The sequence below is a fragment of the Mus musculus genome, chromosome 8, assembly GCF_000001635.26.
Source record: "Mus musculus strain C57BL/6J chromosome 8, GRCm38.p6 C57BL/6J".
In the NCBI taxonomy this organism is placed as follows: Eukaryota; Metazoa; Chordata; class Mammalia; order Rodentia; family Muridae; genus Mus; species Mus musculus.
Genome location: NC_000074.6, coordinates 104,037,016 through 104,046,980, shown reverse-complemented (window position 1 = coordinate 104,046,980; position 9,965 = coordinate 104,037,016).

The window sequence follows — 9,965 nt, the reverse complement described above, 5'->3', positions numbered from 1 at the left end:
TAAGGGAGTGTAGACATGTCTAATTGTGGCTTCTGCTGCTGGCTGCGTTCTCTCTCTCTCTCTCTCTCTCTCTCTCTCTCTCTCTGTCTTTCTACAAAGCCCCTCTGACAACTCTACCACATGCTTTTGCTGCTCGGCGCTGTCCCTCCCACACTTAAACTCCAAAGCATTTATTTTGCTTTGTTTTATTCCCCAAAGGCTCTGAGATGACTTACAAGAAAACATTTGATAAGAGTCATAATAAAATATAAATAAGAACAGCGAGGGAAGACACTCTTCACACTAGGACGATGCATTTCCCGGATCCTGTGACCCTTCTGAACCACACTTCCCTCCATTGCTCAATCCTTGGGTGCAGAGAGGTCTCACAGTCACACGATCTAAGGACAACACACAGCAGCCTCCTGCTCCGTGTGCCTCCTGCAGCTTCCAGGTAAAGACGCAAGGCTTCCCCAGGGTCCTTGTGCATGCACGATCAGCAGGTTCCTTCCCAATCAAAGCCACTAATTTGGAAGGCGAGTCACCTTCAGCTTTTCTTAAAGCTCCCTGTCTCCCCTTCTTGATCAGCCTCCTCCTGGTGAGCTGGCTCTGCCTGCTCGCCTTAATCCAGTGGCTTTGCAGGCACAATAAGAATGTTATGCAGAGGGACAATGTCAAAGCCATTGAGGACAGAGCTGAAGCACGTGCCAGAGCTTCATGCCAGGCACTGGGAAGTGTTCCTCATAGGACCCAGAGTGTGGGCTGCAGAGCCACAGGGCTACCAGTCCACCCCATTCTCACAGATGCCTCAAGGCCATCAACCACTGAGCCAGTTGCCTTGCTTTAGAAGGTTGGGTTATTTGGAAGCCCAAATATTTTCCTCCTGGGAACCCCTCTGAAGGATGAAGACGCTGAGCAGTGGAGATGCCAAGTTATGCTTGTTAGGTGATAATGAGATGTGGGAATCTGGAGGGAGCTGGCTTGAGCTCAGAGGTCATCATGGTGACATCTCTCTCCTCTGTTAAGTGAGTGACCTGCAGCTCCATTGGTAGAGGTGGTTTACCCAGGACGTGTGTGATTGTGTGTGATTTTGCAGGGCCTGGGGCCTGTATATCAGTGGACTTGGTCACTAGACTAGAGGAGACCATTTTGATGGATGGTCTATTATACCTTGGAGGACTGGGGTTAGGGAATCTGTAATGGTTTGTATATGCTCGGCCTAAGGAGTGGCGCTATTAGAAGGTGTGGCCCTGTTCCAATAGGTGTGACCTTTTTGAAGTAGGCGTGGCACTGTGGGTGTGAGCTTTAAGACCTTCATCCTAGCTGCCTGGAGGTCAGTATTCTGCTGGCAGCCTTCAGGTGAAGATGTAGAACTCTCAGCTCGACCTGCACCATGCCTGCCTGGATGCTGCCATGTTCCTGCCTTCATGACAATGGACTGAAACTCTGAACCTGTAAGCTAGCCCCAATTAAATGTTATCCTTGTAAGAGTTGCTGTGGTCACGGTATCTGTTCACAGCAGTAAAACCCTAACTAAGGCAGAATCCCAAAGGAGGAGTCTTGGAAAGGGTCATGTTCAACTTCAGCATTGCTCTTGATCAGCTCTGTGGCCTTTGACATTCTGGATCGTCAGGCATTTGGAGGAGGACTGTGACATTGAGCTCGACACACATGGGATTTGCAGAAAAGGTCCAGCCCCACTAGGAATCTTCTCTCTATCTCTCACCTAAGGTAGGTAATCTATAAACAGCAGAAAACTTCTCCATAGCTCAGGAAGCTGGACAGTCCAAGATCAAGGCACCAGTGATATGATGTCCACTGGGGACCCTGGCTCTAGCTCGGCCTTGAGCTGCATCGTCTTCAGGAGGCAGATGCTATGGAATGATGAGGGGTAGACGAGGAGTCAGCCCTCTGAAGCATCTTTGACATGCAACTGATCCCATCTCAAGGCCGCTAAGTTTCAGCACCCAGGGGTCATTTAGACTGCAGCAGATCTGAATCAAATGATCTTTGAACCTTCCTCATGCTTTGGAGACACAAGGCTTGGACAAGAGTGAATCCTGGAATGATCTGGAGTCTGTCTGACAGGAGCTTAGCCTTTCCTGGGCGTCAACAATTATGTAAACAGAAGCTTCCTATGACGGAAGAACTTGCCCTAGTGGATCTGAGAGGCGACACTTAGCTAGATCAGAGTGGACAATAATGATGCATGGTGGCCAAGAAGAGGTAGGAAGTTCCAGTCTGTGGGCAGGATAAGGGCCTCCTAGACCTATAAAACGGCATGAAACCAGGGCCAACAAGACAGCTGGGCATGGTGAGGGAGTAGCAATGAGCAGGTAGTGAGTGGGACACACTTTGAGATTCAGAGAGGAGAGTGGACACGTACAAACGCCAGGTGCAGATTGCCAAAGCAAGGAACGTGGGCCTGGGACTCTCAGTCTCCATTGGCTCCAATATCCTAGCCCTAATAATCTCAGGTCAGTCATCTGAGACAAATTTCAGGTGAGTTTTCAGAGGTTGGTGGGATGCTCGTTGAATTGGTCAAGTTTCTGCTTAAAACCTTTTAATGGTTCCTTGCTGCCTCCTGACTGAGACAACTCCTATCTGCTCTTCAAGGCACTGGGGTGATCTAATCTCATCGCTTTCCTTTCTTCAGTCCTCCATCTGCTCCCCTCACACACTCTTCCCTATCCCCTTTCTCAATCCTCTGTACTTTAAGTATCCTCTGTAGCTCAGTTCGGGCATTGCCTCCTCCAGAAGCCCTCCCTGATGCCTTTTTTTTTTTAAAAAAGATTTATTTATTTTTATGTATATGAGTACACTGTAGCTGTACAGATGCTTGTGAGTCACCATGTGGTTGCTGGGATTTGAACTCAGGACCTTTGGAAAAGCAGTCAGTGGTCTTAACCGCTGAGCCATCTCTCCAGTGACACCCCCCTCCCACCATGCCTTTCAGAATCCCATGGTCTTCCATAATTGTCCATCTTTTAACACACTCCCCTTTCATACTTTGTCTCCCCAGCAAGCTGGCAGCACCCCCAAGGTGGGCTAGGCCTATCTTTTCCCACTATACTTTGGCATCTGGCAGTGCCTGGCACTTAGTAGGTGCTCATAAATCCTTTCTGTTTGAATATCTGATGCAGCAAGTCAGGGCAGGTTGTCTATTTCCTCCTGGGCCTCTGCTTGCTTCTGGATCACAGCTGGGACTCTCCATGCTCCCCCCTAACGCTTCAGAGGCCCCAGGACTAAGATTTCAGTGTTTAGATTCTGCACAGATTTTGTTCTGTGCGTCCCTCTTTCTGGGTTTTCATTTTCACCGCTGGGTGCACACTCTGCATTCTCACATCCCTGAGCCCACCCACCCGGTTTCTGATGCTGTAGAGACCCTCGAATTCTTCAATAGGAGAAACTTTCATCTTTGTGGGCTCATCCTTTTTTAGAAATGCTTTTCAAAGCTGCTTGAAAGCCTGGAAGGTGCAGCTTTGATGTCTGTGTTCGCTTCACTGCAGGGGACAGGACAGCTTACTCAGGTCTCTTGGGGCCTGAGGATAGGGAGGCAGGGCCCTTATGGGATCCTAGGGAGGTATGGAGGGCCCAGGGCCAATCAGCTAGGACTGGAAGAGGCAAGGAAATTCTTCCTTGCTTAATAAGCTCCATTGTAGACACCCCCCATCAGCCAACAGCTTCTGTATTCTGGCTTCTGCACATAACCCGTCTTTACAACCCTGTCCCTAGTGCCTGGGTGATGGAATATCTAAATGGGGAGCTGTGCTCCCCATTAGAAATTGTCCATGTCCATGGGAACTTTTGGTCTCAATTTCCTCAAGGCTGAGTCTGCTGTAACTAATGTCTGACGGATGTTCTGAGGGGAGTAGTTATAAAGGCTTGGCTCCCGGTTCTCAAGTTAGTCCAACTTCAGAGGGGCTGTCCTTCAGAGATGCCTCTTGGGCTCAGCTGTGACTGCTATTACCATCTGGCTAGCCCACCACGCTCATGCTTTCTCAGGGATCTCTCCTGGGCTCTCTGCATGCTATTCTAACCCAGGGTCCATTTGCCTAGACCTACTGACTCAGAGCCCTACTCTTTACCTTAAGCACTTCACCAAGTTTGAGATTATTAAGTATTCTGTGAGGACATGTGGAATCAGAGCTCCTACCTTAGGACTTGCCTCTTAGCCTTGTCCCCAGGCTGGAACATAGAGGTTTTACTATAGGACTTTAGTGTTGTGGATTCGGTTGATGTGAGTGGCATATTTCCTGTGTTCTTTAAACCATACTGTTCAGTGATCCCTTGCTGGCTTCCAGGGACAGCTGCAGCTCTATGCCCAACGAGCCCAGCAGCATCTCCGGAAGTGTGGAAGACCACGCCCCTTTCCTGCCCCAGCTGCATGGGGTGCCTCTCATCTGTATTGCAAACACGGGGAGGATCTCCCACATCAGGCAGTCCTGACTCTAGTACTTGACATTTCCCGAAGTCTCCCAAGGCTTGATTCTATCACCGTGTGCTGATGAAACTGTGTGACTGAAAACTAACAGTACCACTTGCAGTCTCTGCAGATCCAAGCCGATGTGGGGTATCGCAGGAGGTCCGTTCTCTGCTATTTCTAGCATTCACTGGCTGTCTGCCTTCCTTAGCCCGTGACTTCTCTCCATCTGCAAAGCCGGTAGTACAGTTGCATCGCTCTCATATCCTCAGACCCTCTTCTCTCTCCCTACTCAGGGCATTCCAGGATAATCCCCCGCATCCTGAGATTAGCTGATCACAGAGTCCTGATACCATCTGCAATTTTAATTCCCCTTTGCCATGTAATATCAATTACATATGGGTCCTGGGGGTTAGGACCATGAGACACTCTTTATCGTATCACCTCTGTTGTGGTTGTTCTAGGAGCCCATTTTTTCCCTAGATGCCTCCCCAGAGTCACTTTGCTCACTTCTCTACTGGTGATCTCTTGGGTAAGTAATTTGTACTCAAACCCTTGACTTGGGGTCATGCTCTAGGGCACACAGAAGGGGGTTAGAGCCAAATCACACGCTCAGCAAACTTGTATTAAAGACACAGTGGAAAATGTGAAATTCACAGATAATCAATACCAAATATTATGCTGAAAAAAAAATTTAGTAATCCTGGGCTCTGAGATGAGACAGAGAGCTGTGTGTTTCTGTAGGACATGGCCCCGTGGATTCTGTCTGGGCAAAAAGCAGCTCTCCCACCTAGCAGAAGGAAGTCTGAAGGGAGGCAAGTTACTTTCCACTGTACGCACGTCATTCTCCATCCACAGGACTCCCACATCCTGCCAGGTGACACACATGACTGTGCTAATAACTACCTCCCCATTCTCCTCGCTTAGCAAACTCCAATCTTAAGTAATTGCTTCAATCAAAGTTATTAATTGGGTCCTTAATACACTTCAGAGTTGGAGCTGGTTTTGATTAGTGCCCATCACTATTAAAATGGGAACGTTTCCATTGGCTGGTGATTTTCCTCCGTAGTTTAGTCGCCATCGGACACAGAATCCACTCTGTACCGTCTAAGCTTTGAATCGTGCCTTCTCTCTCTCTCTCTCTCTCTCTCTCTCTCTCTCTCAAAGAAGCGCTTCCCCATCATGGCCCTTCCTAGCTGGAGTCAAATAACCAGTGGACTGGTGGAACAGTTCTCCCGGCCATTTAAAAATAAAACTTAAAAAAAAATGCATCACGCCAAAAATAACAATTCTCTTCTCCCTGTTAACATTTAGCACAGTTCCCCTAAATTGCACAGGTATTATATGTCTAAAGGGCTCCGTTGCCCATGAAGAAATTCAGAATACGACAGATAAATCTTAGGTTTCCATCTCTCTAAATCCTAATCCCCTCTCTTCCTCTCAGCGGTATTCTCTATAATGAGTTTGATGTAGTCAGCCCTGGAAGAAAAAAGAAAAGCCGTTCACAGGCGCTCACATATCCATAGGCAACAATGGCGTCCCTGTGTGTGTTGTCCGGTTCACAAATGGCATTATGCTATTCACAACACTCCACAACTTGCTTTATTTCATTCGACAATGTGATCTCTGGGTCTGTGTCCAAGCTGGCAATTATAGTTGATTTTTTTTTTTATTAAACGATCATGTGCTAAACTTAAAAACAAAATCATTCTGTTAATGGGTGTGTGGGTTAGTTCCCAATTCCCTTTGCTCTTTGAATCAAGGCTGCAGGGTGCAACCTCCTGTATGCATATGTGTGCAGATGTGAAGGGGTCTACAGAGATCCCAGGCACGGAGACCATCTGGACATTGCCAGGGGATGGTGTTCACAGTTGGAATGGAAGCCACTGTTCAGAAAGACTGTGCTGATTGTACCCCACCTGTAGCCTGGGGTACCCCACCTGCAGCCTGGGGTAGCCCCACTTCTCCTGTGTCCTCATCTGCACTTGGTAATGTCTGACTTTTGCCAGTCTGAGAAGATGCTATGTCTGCTCTGAAACCAGGTTAGTCTCTGGAAGACTCGCTGTTCTATTACTACCTCTCTCCCTCAGCTGTTTATGAAAGGGGGGAGTCGGCTAGGGAGGCATATCAGTGTAAGGTGTGGTGGGTAGGGGTACAGGATTGCACAATAGAGTCGGGGACTGATGAGGGCGGCCAGGATGAAGGGGTATCAGGATGACAGGGCTGGGCTTGCATTGAGCCTGACAGGAATTTGGAGCCAGGAAGGCAGGGCTGCAATGACAGGTAGGAGTCAGAGGAGGGCACTGATGCACTGGTGTTGGGAGCTGGCTGTCCTGGGACTACAGAGAGGTGTCTGCGTGGGTGTGATTCTGGAATCCAGAAGGAGAACCGATACGAGTTAGCGAATGAAGTACAGGCTAGACGCTTCATACTCTCCGCTGGCTGTGGCAGGAACACACACACAGATGATAGGGTGGTACACACAGATGTAGTGTTGAGCAAATGACATGGGGACATAGCCCATAAATACGGACACCCTTCCCCCTTCATTGAGTACTATACCTGCAGGGCTGACACAGACCAATTCCCATTCCCATCAAAGATGCTTGGGGTGGTTAGCGTCACAAGGTGTGCGTGTTTGGTACTACCACTCAGCATTCTAGGCCTTCCCAAGGAAGAGCCATGATGGCCCTGGTGACCATTTCAGGGGGAGACTCAGGTAAGAGTTTCTTACTTGAGAAGGCGGAGTCCTGGAGTCTTTCTGTTGGCGGGTCCCCTTCGCAGAGAACCATGGGGCGCACTGAGCAGGAGATGCCTGTGTGATTGACAAAGGGATATCTTAGCTCCACCCACTTCCTCTTCCTCCTTGCTCCGGTCTAGCTTAGGGTTGGCGAAGGTGGGCGGAGGAGGCTGTTTGTGTATAGGACGGAAAATGTTTCCTTAGCTCAAACGGTGGAGAAGCACTCACAGACAGAGTGTGTGTCCAGCCCTTCTGCCACGGGGGGAGGGAACCGTGGTCAGAGGGAGCAGCATACGTAACAGTGTGGAGCTTCAAACATTCCTGACCGGAAATGCACAGTGTGAAACCTGAGGCCTGGGTGACTGGCCAAACAGAATTTAGTTTTAGATTTTTGAAATCAACGGAAAACCTAACTCATTAAGTAGGACATGCATCATTAGATTCCCAGTCTCAGTACCTTATCCTGGGCACCGGAGATGGAGAGAATCGCATACTGATGATGACAACTTGGCACTCTGTTCTGCTCAAAGGATTTACATTTATTATTGTAATTCTACAACCTGTCCTAAGAAAAAGGTGTATAGGACAGCTATGGCATCCTTCCCATACCCACAGTCCACCTGGGACACCTTGCTTCTGGGCATAGACCAGATGAGGTAGGTCTCTTCCACCTGTCTGGCTCTGGGTCCCATACTGGAGGCGTAGGTAGCTTCTTTCCACAGACATACAACTTGGGGTGGTCACACCAGCCTAGGAAAGCAAGCCGAGCCTTGTGAACATACTGCAAGTCTCTTAGGCTGTTACATCCACTGAAGTTCCTATTGGCTCAAACAAAGCCACATTATGCCACTGTGAGGCTGCGGAATTATGGGAAAGGTTTATTTGCATTTGGGAGTAGTGTTCACTCCTCCTAAAGGAGCTTATTGTTGTCTTCATTTTACAGAAGGGGGTGAAGGGATGGTCTTTCTCCAGGGAGTCCAGCCAGCATGTAATGAACCAGCCTAGGCTTTGTTCTGGCTGGGATTGAAGCTCTTTCTGCCTGTGGATTCTTCTTGGCTTTTGTACTGCCATTATTCAGAAGCCCACTGTAATATCCAAAAGAAATTCGAGACTACCCAGTACTTTCCCCCTTCAAAAGGACTTTCCAAACTGTACTAGCAGGTCAAGTACAGAGTCAGATAAAAAGCTGGCTGACTAAACAAATATAGAAACATAGTTTTAATGGTCAAAATTACTAAGCTTCCAAAACAAGATTAACAATTTCCCTGCCCCACCTCAACACTAAAAACCTCAAGGATAGACAAAATGAGAGTCACCCTCTACAAACCAACCAATGTCTAAAAAGGTTATTGACCACCAATTAAAATAAGCCAAACTACCCTGGTGCCTATATCTGGCCCTTACAAAGTAATAAAAAGTGTGTTCTTTCTTTGTTCTGGGTCTCTCCTCCGGCCTGTGTGCTGAGAGGGGGTTCCCCAACATGTTGGATAAGTAAAATCCTCATGCGTTTTACAACGATGGCGCTCTCTGTGGTCTTTGTGTGAGTGGGGGTCTTTTGACAAGCTACAACATCCACCACAGCCACTGGGCCATCCCCGAGGTAGAGACTTCTCTGTTGATCATCCCCTCTGGGGAGGACCCCTTTCTCCAACACAGGACATGCCCCCTGTTCTGCCCAGTGTGTATGCTGACCAGCCTGTGTGGAAGACTCTCACTTACGCTGGTCTGAGAAATAAAACACCCAGTTCGGTTGCAGCCAAATCCCTCTGCTGTTTAAGGGGCCATGGGCACCGTCTCATCTGAAAGCCTCCTTCTGGGATGACTTTTCTGGATCTTGGGTAAGTAGGAGCTTGTGTGTGTGTGTGGGGGGAGGGGGGGGACGACTTTGAGACCTGTGGGGCTAGGCCCAGGGTGCTATGGATAGCTTGGTAGTTGCCACTATGGTTCTGGCAAAGCTGTTCTGAGTCAGTCAGTCCAGAGTGGGCGTTTTCCTCCTTCCCATGGGATGCTGGAGTGTTCTGAGAACAAGCCTGCTCCTTGGTGACAAGCCTTGCTGAGGCAGACTGGCTCATTTTCTAGATGTCTGCTTCTGAGATGTTATTTACCTAGTTAACAGTCACAGCACATGCCGCCTTCCGCCCAGGCTCTATCCGTTTTATGTCTCAGAAGGAACAGCATGCAGGCCCCCGAACACCCTGGATACGGGTGAGAGTGTGACCCAGGGTGGTCAGCCTTGAGTGGCCCTCCGCTGTGACTCTGAGAGTACCCATTACTGCTCATGATAGTACAATCCGTTGGAAGTGAGTCTAGGGTTATCCAACTGGCTTAGTAGCGTCAGGAGTGGTGGCTGTAGGACTATACCACTTCCCTTCCCATTCGTTCTGCGACGCAGACCTGGGTGAAATTGGTCCCACTCTCCGAATGATGTCAGAGGTCATTTTAATCTGCAGCTTTGTTTCTCAGACATGCTCAGAGTCCCGCTGAAGAAGAGCTGTCTGTTTAATAGGAGTCTGGGGAAAGGTTCCTGTTTATCAAAACACACCCACGCAACAAAACTGCCGAGGAGTTCGCGTTGCCAGAATCAGCCTAAGGCCAGGGTGAGGAGAGGAGATAGGATCTTATTTATTAAAGGAAACAAGATTTTCCCTTGCTGCTCCGCTGCAGGAGCAGATGCTCTGAAGATCGATGGAATCCCAGGGCACAGGGAAGGGGTGTGGCGTGGGCTGAAGTACAGATTTATTCAACACCTTGGTTCCGGCCACTCCCACCAACCCTTTACTAAGTAGCCACTAATTTGCGCATGCTCAGTGGCCGTTCTGCAAA